Source organism: Hyaena hyaena, unplaced genomic scaffold (genome assembly GCF_003009895.1).
Source record: "Hyaena hyaena isolate Hyena2069 unplaced genomic scaffold, ASM300989v1 scaffold_137, whole genome shotgun sequence".
In the NCBI taxonomy this organism is placed as follows: Eukaryota; Metazoa; Chordata; class Mammalia; order Carnivora; family Hyaenidae; genus Hyaena; species Hyaena hyaena.
Window position 1 is genome coordinate 1,040,070 of NW_024080769.1, and position 12,923 is coordinate 1,052,992.

The 12,923-nt window shown below is 40.4% G+C and overlaps 1 protein-coding gene across 3 annotated transcripts in view; it reads right to left on the reverse strand.

The window, feature by feature from the left end:
* Positions 1–8,197, reverse strand: part of SCAPER (S-phase cyclin A associated protein in the ER) — a 514,984-nt gene extending 506,787 nt beyond the window's left edge. For 2 of the 3 annotated variants that reach the window (XM_039238174.1, XM_039238172.1), the window contains exon 1: positions 8,138–8,197. The gene's annotated coding sequence lies outside the window, so the exon portion shown is untranslated. Of the gene's footprint in view, positions 1–7,467; positions 7,681–8,137 lie in introns of all 3 variants that reach the window. The other variant, XM_039238173.1, reaches the window with a different exon arrangement.
* Between the last annotated feature and the right edge of the window lie 4,726 nt (positions 8,198–12,923).

Here is a 12,923-nt window from a genome sequence, read left to right on the forward strand (position 1 = left end):
GCGTGGGTTCGAACCCCATGTCGGGCTCTGTGCTGACTGCCAGCTCAGAGCCTGGAGCCTGTTTCAGTCTGTGACTCCCTCTCTCTCTGACCCTCCCCTGCTCATGCTCTCTCTCTCTCTCCTAGAAATAAATTAAAAAAAAAAAAAGTTAAAAAAAATTAAGTTAAATACAAGAGAAACACTGTTAATGAATTACATTAAGTGTCTGTAATACCTCAGTCCAGAGACTTTTTTTTTTTTACTACCATCTATATAGGGTACACAACTCACATACAATATATCCTTACTCAGTTCACAAATGGATATTTAGCTGAAACAAAAGTTTCATAAAGTAATGTTTTGTTCTGTTTTTTTAATGTTTTATTTATTTCTGAGAGAGAGAAAGACAGCATGAGCAGGGAAGGGTCAGAGAGAGAGGGAGATACAGAATCTGAAGACAGCCTCCAGGCTCTGAGCTGGCAGTCAGCATAGAGCCCAATGCAGGCCTCAAACCCACGAACCATGAGATCATGACCTGAGCCAAAGACAGATGCTTAACCAACTGAGCCACACAGGTGCCCCTCATAAAGTAATGTTTTATCCCTATTTTGTGAGATACACTCTAATTTTTCCTTCTCATTTTTCAAATGCTGCTTTCACTGAATTGATTTATGACCCACTAATAAAGGCCAACTCAGGATACAAAACGTGGTGTACCTCTTCTTAGGAGCTTTCAAAAACTTAGATTTTATCAGAATATTTTAATTACTATTATATAAGTCTCCACATAGAACACATCTTACTTTTCTGGATTTCAATATAATGTGGCCAAACCTTTACTCAAACCCAAAGCGGAAACCCAAATAGAACACAAAGGGAAGGGATATTCCTGAATAGAATGGCCTAACCCCATAAGAAAAGCTAATAAACAAAGAAAGTAGCAATTAGAAGCTAGGTGCTTCTGGGATGAGGGCCTAGGTAATTTATCCTTTGCCAAGTGTATTTGCTTCTTTTAAAATGCAGCATGTAAGTCCACACAAAAACTTATACATAAGTATTCATAGCACCATTATACATAATAGCCAAAAGCGGAAACAACCCAAATGTCTACCAAATGATGGATAAATAAAAGGCGGCCTATCCATATGATGGAAAATTATTGGCCCATAAAAAGGAATAAAGTGCTTATACATGCTACAACATGAAGGAACCTTAAAAACATTATGCTGAGAACACAACCAAACACAAAAGATAAAATACTGAATAATTTATAGGTAATTTCCAGAATAGGCAAATCCACAGAACCAAAAATGGACTATTGGTTGCCTAAGACTAGGGAGTTGGAAGAAAATGGGAGTGGCTGCTAATGAGCATAGGGTTTCCTTTTGGAATGGCAAAAATGTTCTAAAACTCATTATGGTAATGGTTGCAAAAGTCTGTGAATATACTAAAAGCCATTTTTTTTAACAGCTGAATTATATGGTGTATGAATTAGATCTCAATTAAACTGTTACTTTTTTTTTTTTTTTAATGCAGTGCCTCTCTGCTCACAACTATCCCAGTTATTCTCCATCTCAGAGTAAATGCCAAAGTACACTCATCCCTCCCTGACCATACCTCAACTCCTCTCCTCTTTGGTGTTCATTCCGTTTCAGCCTCTTTATGTTCTCTAACATGCCAGACACACTCATGCCTCAGGGCTTTATAATTATTGGCCACTTATCTGGAAGAGTCAAGATTTACTCCATCTTTACTCATATACCACTTCCTCAGTGAAGCCTTCCCAAACATTATATTTAAAATTTCAACCCTTTTAGGGGCACCTGGCTGGCTCAGTCAGTACAGCACACAACTCTTGATCTCAGGGTTGCGAGTTCAAGCCTCACGCTGGGTGCAAAGATTACTTTAAAAAATTAAATTATTTAATAAATTAAATACATTAAGTTGCAACCCATTTATCCTGACTCCCACCCCTGGCACTGCCTATCCCACTTCTCCTCTAGAGCATTTTTACCTTACAGTATTTACTTACTTGGTACACTGTCCATCTCCCCCCCACAAGAACATAAGCTTCATGGTGTTTCTTGGTTTTATTACAGCTATGGCCTCAGAACCTAGAAAAGTACCTGGCATTCAGTAGGCATTAAATATTTACTTGATAAAGTCCATGCTAAAGAATATTTGCTCACCATGTTGCCTTCCTCTCACCCTCCTACATATTCAAAGCCTTCTACTGTTCAAGGCCAACTCGAAAGTCATCTTCATAAAGCCTACTCTGATATCCCCAGATGACAGAGATCTTCTCCATTTGGATTCCCAGACCACTTCATCTGTATTCACTTCTAAAAACTAGGAGAAAGCATGATGTAGTGGAAATAGTACATAGAGACACTGGAGTCAACCAAATCACTGGCTATGTGACCCTGAGAAGTCATTGAATCTCTTTGAGTATCAGCAGCCTCATCTACGAAAATGAAGAAGTTAAAAAAGCTATGTCCTGGGGCACCTGGGTGCTCAGTGAGTTAAGTGTCCAACCCTTGATCTCAGCTCAGGTCTTGATCTCAGGGTCATGAACTGAAGCCCCGCACTGGGCTCTGTGCTAAGTGTGAAGCCTACTTTAAAAAAAAAAAAAAAAAGGTTATGTCTTCAGTTTTCCAAAATAGATATATAAATAGCTAATAGGAACACGAAAAGATGTTGAAAATCATTAATCATTAGGGATACACAAATCAGAATGACAGAAAGATACCATTCACACCCACTAAGATGGCTATAATTCAAAAGACAAACAATAATAAGTATTGGAGAGGATGTGGAAAAACTGAAGGCAACATAAATGACTTGTTGGGAGGGGCGCCAGGGTGGCTCAGTTGGTTAAGCGTCCGACTTTGGCTCAGGTCATGATCTCACGGTTTGTGGGTTCAAGCACCACATCAGGCTCTGTGCTGACAGCTAGCTCACAGCCTGGAGCCTGTCTTCAGATTCTGTATCTCCCTCTCTTTGACCCTCCCCTGCTCGCAGTGTCTCTCTCTCTCAAAAATAAAAAACATTTAAAAAAAATTTTTTTAATGTGTATGTAATGTAATATGCTATGGCTGGTTTTATAAATAATCTGGCAGTTCCTCAAAAAGGGTTACTATATGACCCAACAATTCCACTCCTAGGTATATACCCAAGAGAAATGAAGACATAGGTCCACACAAAAACTTGTACACAAATGTTTATAGCATTATTCATAATATTCAAAATGTGAAACCATCCAAATGTCCATCAATTAATGAATGGATAAATAAAAGGTGATATATCTACACAATAAAATATCATCCAGCCATAAAAAGACATGAAGTTTCTGGAAAACTCAAAACTATAGAAGGGAAAAGACCAATTGTTACAGGGGTTAGGGAAAAATAGAGGAAAACAGGCAGATTACAGAGAATTTTTAGGGCAATGAAAGTATTCTTTATGATACTATAATGGTGTATACATGTCATTACGTATTTGTTCAAACTCATAAAAACAACACCAAGAGTAAATACTAACGTAAACTATGGACTTTGGTGTGATAGGGACCTGTCAATGTAAGTTAAAGTAGTTTTAACAAACATTCCACTGTAGTGGGGGATGTTGATAAGGAAGAAGCAAGGCATAAGCGGAGACAGGAGCATATGGGAAGTCTCTGTACTTTCCCAAAAAATTGTTCTGTGACCTTAAAACTGCTCTAAAATATTAAAGAGTTTAAAAAAAAAAAAAGGCGAAGTGCTGATACATGCTACAGCATGGATGAACATTGAAAATATTATGCTAAATGAAAGAAACCAGACACAAAAGACCACCTATTATATGATTCTATTAATATGAAATGCCAGAATAGACATATCCACAGAGGAAAAAAAAGTATATAAGTGGTTGCCTATGGCTGATGCAGGAAGTAGGAAGAAGAGAGGACAGTCAGGAATAGGGAATGGCTGTTATGGGGCTTCATATTGGGGTTTTGAAAATGTCCTAAAAGTGTGGTGATGCTTGCACTAAAAACCACTGAAATGTATACTTTAATGGCTGATTTTATGGTATGTGAAATATATCTCAATAAGTTGTTTAAAAAAAAAAAACCTAATACCTAATCCAGAATGTCCAAAATTTTAAGCATTCAGTTACTACTTTCATATTTGCCATAACTACCACCCATACTATTATTCGTATAACATTTTTTTCTAAATAAAACACTTCTACTTACAATTTATTTTTTTAATGTTTGTTTTTGAGAGAGCGCACACACAACCAGGGAACAGGCAGAGCGTGAGGGAGAGAATCCCAAGCAGAATCCTATGTGGGGCTCAATTTCAGAACCACGGGATCATGACCTCAGCCAAAATCAAAAGTCAGACGCTTAACAGACTGAGCTACCTAGGTGCCCCTTTTACTTACTTTTTTTTTTTAAATGTCTTATTTATTTCTAGGAGAGAGAGAGAGAGACAGTGTGAACAGGGGAAGGTCAGAGAGAGAGGGAGTCACAGACTGAAACAGGCCCCAGGCTCTGAGCTGGCAGTCAGCACAGAGCCCGACGTGGGGCTCGAACCCACGAACCGAGAGATCATGACCTAAGCGAAAGTCGGACGCTTAACCGACTAAGCCACCCAGGCGCCCCTTTTTTACTTACATTTTTAAAGAAAACCTATAATGCTACCATAAACAGAAAAATCAGTCAAGATTTAAAAAAATGGATATGGCAAATATTTGGCAAGGCCCCTCAAATAAATTAAAACTGAGAAACTGTAGGCTACAGCAAAACAATGAGCAAGCAGAAAATGGACCACAAAAAATAAACAAGTCAGTAAACAGGGAACAGACACTGGGCCAGAGATTTTGAAACGAGCTGCCAGTGATAAACTGAAGTCTCACTTGTCCTAGCCTGCCCTACAGTCCCAGAAAGTCTGTGGAGACACTGGAATCCTACAAATGGAAATGGAAGATTGGCTCAAGGGACAGGAGAGGCCTGCCTCTCTTCTTTATCTGAGTTTAGGTATGCAGGTTGTGAGAAGCAAATGGCAGGTCGAAAATAGTGAGAAGCCTGTTAGTAACTCTACTCTTAAAAATACAGGCCCATCTAACAGAAGCCAGGACAGTACATCTATGAATTGTTCTCATGTTTACCAATAAATTCTAACAAAGTTGGGGTTTACAATCTACAATGTTCACAAAATCTACCACTCGTGTTCTTGCATTTTTTGAAACTGAAGAAAATCCAGATATTTTCCTGAGTCTGGTACTTGAACAATGCTATCATAGGCATATTCAAAGACTATCAGTAATTGTTCACAGCTTTTTGCAAAGCTGTGGAAAAGTGTATTGTGGCAAAATAAGTACTTTGAAGAACAACATAGACATTTTATTCATAATTTATTTATAATTCCAAGTTGTTTAATGAAGTTTTTAATTCTGAGCACTTCCATATATACTACCATTAATAAATCACACAGGATACATTTATCTTCTCCCACGAACCTGGCATGCCTCTTGGAAAAACCCAAAACTACCTCTCTTTTGCAATACTACATTAAATATGCCTAACACATGCTGAAATCTTTACAAAGGAAATACGTCTGGGATTTGCTTCAAAACAATGATGGGAAGGGGTTAGCTTTTTTGAGACAAAAATGTCCATGCATACACAATTACTGAAATAGAAAACCTGGTACATTAATTATACCATTGTAATTCACGTTTTCAAAATATATAGTGAACTTAGTACTTTAAGAAATTATCATTAAAACGTAGTCATTATTTTACCAAAGCTTCATGAAATCTTTAGTATTCATGTCCCGAAAAAAGTCTCTCTATAAATCATTTCCTTCTAATAATTTTTTTCCCAATACATCTTGTTTAATTTTTTTTTTTTTTACAAATAGTTTATTGTCAAATTAGTTTCCACATAACACTCAGTGCTCATCCCCATAAGTGTCCTCCTCTATGCCCATCCTCCCCTCCCCCCCTCCTTCTAATAATTTTTTAAGGGGCTTCACCAGTGAACTGCAGTTCTTTTTGCTTTTCCCATAAAATCTGCCAAAGCCAAACACATTTGTGAAAAAGGTGACCATCTCAGCATACAATTGGAAACAGATTTTTATTATTTTATTATTCAAGGCATTTGCAGTTCTCACTTGTACAATTTCAGAACTGCCAATTTCACAGTAGATATCAGGTTGCACCAGTAGAGAGAATTCTGTTTAACTTCCCACTTACCACCACCACTACTTTCTAAGTGTTTAAATAATGTTCACATGGGATTCCCAAATCACTTTTGTTTCTCCTTTAAAACTAGATTGAGTTGCGGTTAGGTATGAAGGTGAAAGACAAGACAGAATCTCAACCCCCTTCACCTTAACATTCCTGTAAAGTGGTTAAGTGAGGATATTAATAAAATTAACATCAAATCAACCTTTCAGTGATTAAGTATCTATGAAGTCCTAAGAATATTTTTTAAGTCTATGTTTAAAACACTATATCCTTTGAACCCTAGTTACTAAAATTATTTATAAACGCATTTGAATAACACTGTGCATCCATGCACAATCCACCAGGTGGACTAACGTAAAATGGTTAACTACAGAGAATAAAAAATTGCAACTCAAGGGAGTGCGGAAAAAGAAGAGGCAAGCATTTGTTGGGGGCTTACTAAGGGCGAAGAGCAGTTCTTAATGCTGTACACATACCTCATTTACTTACTATCAACAAATTTATGAGGTGAATAATATTATCTCTATTTTACAGGGGAGGAAACCAAGGCTCAGAAAAATTAGGTAATCTGCCAAAGGACACATAGTGAAGCTGGGATTCAAACTCAAGTCAGTCTGTCTTCAAAGCCCTCATTCTCACACTTCCTCCCATAAAGGAACTTTCCAAATCATATTAAAAATTGACTCTCTGATTAATTAAAATATTAATTCCTGAGTGGATATTACTCATATCATTTCCATATGTGGCGTAAACCAATCTGCACCCAACACATTTCGAGGAAAAGTCACAGCTAGAAAAAAATATAGGAGCCAGGGCACCCAGAGTGGGATGGATAATGGTCAGATTACCAACCCAAGGTATAAAAACCTCATTCCAGAGCAACTATTCACCAGCTGGTGATCCTGGGGCAAGTAATAACGTCTTTGAACCTCAGTTTCCCCATTCATAAAATGAACACAATGCCTAGCCCACTCTTCTACCTCGGATTATGAGAATAATGTTGGTGAAATCAATGAGTAAACTGTAACAAACTATAGTACATATAAAGAATTACTATCTATTCAGTAAGACGACTATAATGAAGAGCTATGTTCATGGAAAATATTTTGGCACAGACAGAATGAGAGATACAGTCCACAAGCAACAGGAAGCTGGTCTCAGGCAGGCAGCCCCAGCCCAGCGGGAGCCACTTGACAGCAGCAGGTGCTCAGAGAACCAGTTTTCTGTCTGCTTTCTAAAAATCCCGTCACTCACTGGCGGGGGGAAGGCGCGAATGAAGTGGTGGGAAAGGAGCACTAACACAGGCAGAAGGCTGGGTCCTACTACTCCCAGGTGCGAGGCATTGGTGCAACTCTTCACCCCTCCAGGCCTCAGTTTACGAATCTGTAAGACGTAGAGACAACTGCCGCCCTGCTTCCCAGGCAGAGCTAAGACCCGAATCATCAAGCAGGGAAAGCGTGGTAAACCCTGCAGAGAATGAAATGATGATGGCGATCACCTGTCAAATGAAGGGCTGGGTGGGAGTCTCCTACGAAAACCCCTTGCAGTTTGGGCATTCCAGAAGCCTCAACACGCTCACCTCCGAGTACCCCGTGAAGGGGTGAGGCAGTCCCCCGCCCCGCCGGGTATGCGGGGTCCCACGTCCCTCACACCCCAGTTAAACCCGCAGGGCAGGCCGGGAGCCTGGCTACCCTCGCCCCCAGGCCTTCTCAGAGGAACCCCAGGCCCTCCCGAGCAGCCGCGGCTCCCCTCCCCCAGCAGCGATCGCTGACCCTCTCCGCCCACACTCCCAGGTGAGGCGAGAGGGTGAAGGGGAGTACCCGCCGCCATTTTGTCCCCTGGACCCCGCAACGCATTCCGCCGGGTCGGGCCCCAATCCCGGCCTCCTGGGTCTGCGCTACGCGCGCCCCTCGCGGACACTCACCCCCGGCAGCCCTGCGCAGTTCGGGGCAGCTCCGAGCGTCCCGCCGGGAAAGGGGCGGGGCGGGGAGGGGCGGCTGCGGAGGGGCGGGGCGGCTGCCCGGCGCACCACGTGACTCCTAGCGGTGGCCGCTCTGCTCCTAGCCCTAGTTGTGGCCGCCCGCGCGCAGGCGCAGCCGGGTTCGCGCCGACCGGCTGGGGAGGCGGGGAGGCTGGGTGTGGGTTGGCTTTCGTTGTTTTCGGGTTGTTGCTTCCGTGGAGCTCTTTCCCCCGTTAAGCTGCGTTCTCACCGCGGCTTTTAGCTACAATCTTGGATTCAGTCCCTTTCCTCCGCCTGTCTTATCGCCACAGCCCCACAGATTAACGACCTAGAGGTCCGCCTCACAAAAATCTGTACGTGTGGAACCGCTTCGGAAAAGAACCAGCACTACGCCAAGCATTGCTTACCCTCCGCGATAAAGCTTTATTCGTCCCCTGTTGTGTGCCAGCCTTGAAAGACTCAAAGTACAAGGACCTACCAAATGTGTTTTCTCTACTTCGAAGGCAAACACACCAATTAAATAATTTAACGATGTTTAAATCACAGTTCTGAACGAAATAGGAAAGAAACTCCGCGCGGACCGTAATTCTCAAGTGAATATTCCTCATCACTTTTCATCCAGCTGGGAAATTCAGACTCCACGTTTCCCTTTCCCTTGTTAGCCACAATAAGCGAAAGTCATGAAATCTAATGGGAGTCTACCTCACAAATAGACTATAAACGCTGCGAAGGCAGGAACCATATTAAATGGCTATGTTCTGATTCCTTTCCCCACTCACCTTCTTAGAAAATGTGTTCTTTCATTCATATATTTAACAACTATTTGTAGGGCACTTACCATATGACAAATGGTACTTTGTATGGGTTGGGATTAATAAATAACAAATGCCTGCCTTCTGGGGCACCTGGGTAGCTCAGTCCTTTAAGTGTCCAACTCTTGGTTTCAGCTCAGGTAATGCTCTCATGGTTCTTGGGTTCAAGCAGTGCATTGGGATCTGTGCTGACAGCCTGGAGCCTGCTTGGAATTCTCTCCCCTCCCTAAAATGAATAAATAAACTTTTTTTTTTTTAATGCCTGCTTTGGAGGCCTGGGTGGGTCACTTGGTTAAGCATCAGACTTCAGCTCAGCTCGGGATATCACAACTCATTAACTCATAGGTTCCCCTGACGGGTGGGGGGTGGTGCGGGCCTCTGTGCTGACAGCTCAGAGCCTGGAGCCCGCTTCAGATTTTGTGTCTCCCTCTCTCTGCCCCCTCCTCCCGCTCATGCTCTCAATCTCTCTCTCTCAAAAATAAATAAACATTTTAAAAAATGCTTTAATAAATAAAAATGCCTGCCTTCTTGGAGCTGCAATAAATAATGAACATATTAAGTAAATTATATGATAATGTGATAAACACTACAGTAAACAAAGTGAGTAGGATAAGGAGGATGGAGTAGGGAACATACTGCAATTTCATAAAGTGTAGTCAGGGCTTTATTCCTCTAATCAACTATTCCTTTTCTCCTCTCCTTTAATTCCCATAGGGGTTTAAACAACCTCTCGCATCTTGAAATGTCCCACCCAACAAACCCCACTTCAACTTCTGCTTTCTTTTTCCTCTTTGCAGATCTGCCCTTCACAACTACATTTCTCTAATGTAAGATGTCTCTACTTCATCAACTACAACTCATGTCTAATAACTTGTGATTTCTTCCCTACCATCCTATGAAACCCATTCTTTCCAAAGTCACTAGGGCTCTCCTGACTACAGATGCTATGAATGTATTCATCATGACCTAACATTTCTCTAAAAATTTTGACACTCCTTCCTTCTGGAAACACTCTTTCCTTGCCTACCATTTTTACTCTCTTGATCTCCGTTTTTCATCTCTAACCACCCTGTCTTCATCTCTTTTGAAGTCTCCTCTTGTTTTTCTCATCTCTTAAATGTTGGTATCCCACAGGGATACTGGAGCAGGCCCTCTCTTTTCCCACTGGACACACTCTATCTGGGTAATTGCTTCTTTTTACATAATTTCAGTTAGCATCTTTATGCTTTAGATTTCCCAGTATATATCTTCAGGACTGATTTTGCTCCTGAGCTTCAGATCCACATGGTTAACTACCTGGTTAGTTCCACTTGAGCCTCTCAAAACCAACAAGATGAAAATAAAACCACACGTTACCTTTCTTATATACAGCCTCATGAGATATAATTTACATGCCACACAACTCACCCACTTAAAGTATTCATTGGTTTTTAAAACATTTACAGAACTGTGCAACCATCACTACAGTCAATTTTAAAACAGTTTCATCACTCCAGAAAGAAATTTCATACTCATTAATAGTCACTTGCCCATTTTCTGTCAATTCCCTATTCATTTGATGTGAAGGGAATCATGCAATATGTGGTATTTTGTGACTGGCCTCTTTCACTCAGCATAATGTTTTCAAAGTATAACTTCACTATAGGGTGTATCAATACTTCTATCCTTTTTTGTGGCTGAATAATATTCCATTATATGGATATACCAAATTTTATTTATCCATTCATTAGGTGAAGGACATTTAGGTATCACCACTTTTTCACTATTATGAATAATATTGCCATGAACATTTGCATACAAGTTTTGGGCGGACATATGTTTTCATTTCTCTTGGGTATAGACCTAGTGTGGAATTGCTGGGTCATATGATAACTCTATGTTTAACTTTTTTTAAACTGCTAGACTATTTCCAAAACCAGCTGCACCATTTTACATTCCTACCAGCAGTTTACAAGGGTTCCAATTTCTCCACATTTTTTCCAAACCTTGTATTGTCTATCTTTTGGATTACTAAAAGTGTGGTTGTGATTTATATTTTCCTAATGACTAATTATGTTCAACAGCTTTTCATGTGCTTGTTGGCCATTTGTGTACATCACTGAAGAATTGTCTATTCCAACCCTTTGTTCATTTTATAATTGGGTTACCACTCGTTAACTTTTGCCACAAAATCTGTTCTGATTATTGTTCTGCCAAATATTCTGATGCCCTTCCATGAAATGCCCCTTCCTCAGCCAATTGCAGACTTGACCATGTGATTTGCTTTGGCCAAAATATGTGAGCAGAAGGACCAATTCCAAGCAAAATTTTTATTTAAAAATATTTTTTTTTAATGTTGACTTATTTTTGAGAAAGATAGACACAGAGCATGAGCGGCAGAGGGTCAGAGAGAGAGAGGGAGACACAGAATCCATAGCAGGCTCCAGACTCTGAGCTGTCAGCACAGAGCCTGACATGGGGCTCAGACCCAAAAACTGTAAGATCATGACCAAGCTAAAGTCTGACTAAGCCACCCAGGCACCCCCCAAGCAAAAATTTTAAAGCCAGCTTGTGGGTTCACCATGTTTCTTTTCTGTCTGCCACAAAATAGGCGATTTATTTCAGAGAAAAGTTGTGCCATCAACCTAGGTTCCAGAGTGAAGATAGCATGGACTAGAACCAGATTATGTAACTGCATGATTCCCCAATGGACATGTAGCATTTGTTTCGGTAAGCCACTGAAATGCTTAGTACATTTGTTACTGCACCACAACCTAGTCTGTTCTAAAGCATCACTTGTCCCATGTGCTGTTGATTCTATCTCTCCAGCCTCCTTAACATGGCCCACAAGGCTTGAATCAGGCCTGATAATCTCTGCAGCCTCATTTCCAGGCCTTTTCCTCAACCAGCCTATGTTCCAGACAAAATAAAGGACACTGACTCTCTGAAATTCACTTCTTTCTCTCTCTTTGTCACTCTACCCTGGACCTTTGTTCAAGTTGTTCCTTACTCCTGGAATAGTAATAGCTATTTTTGCCTAAGAATTTTCTATGTACAAGACTAGAGAGGGAGAGAGAGTCTTATTTCATCTGAAAACAACCCGAGAATTAGGTAATTTCTACTATTTTACAAATCAAAAAAGGCCCTCAATTTACCTTTCCTGAGGCAGACAACTAGAAGGTTGTAGTGCTAGGATTTGAACCTAGATCTTTAGACTATAATAATCGCTAGAGGTATCACTAGCTTGTCTTAAGTATTTACTATGTAGGAGGCACTATGCTGAAGCACTTCGCATGGACTATATTTAATCCATGTAAAGAAATTATATGAGGGGCACCTGGCTGGCTCAGTCAGAAGAGGGTGTAATTCTTGATCTCAGGGTCATGGGTTTGAGCTCCACATTGGGTGTACAGATTACTTAAATAAATAAATAACAAAAAAAAAGAAATAATATGAAATGTAAGTATAGTATAGAATAATGGTATCCCATAGCAGTTAAGACTCTGAATTTGGAATCAGATTATGTAATTGTGTGTCCTTGAGAAAATTATTTAATGTCTCTAAACTCCCTTTTCCTCATCTGTAACATGTAGCAATACGATACACCTAAGTGGTTTTTGTATTAAATGAATCAATTTTTAGAAAGTAGTTAGAATAGTTTAGCATATAGAAATAAAATTATAACAGTTCCCTCAAGTATCATACAGTGGCTAGTGCATCTCTTCCACGGCAGTAGCTCCAACTGGAAATCTCTGGCCATGGTTCTGGCTTTTGCCTGACAGCTTTAACTTTGAGGATCTGATACCAGCACCCCATTCCATTGTTCACCAGGGGATTAATTTGCTCACCTATTTAACTTAAATTCTGTTATCACCTTCTAGCAAGTGGAAAGTAGAATTCTAGTAATCCATGGCAGGCAATGGTAGTATAATCACTTAAATTAATAGCTGTGGTTGTTT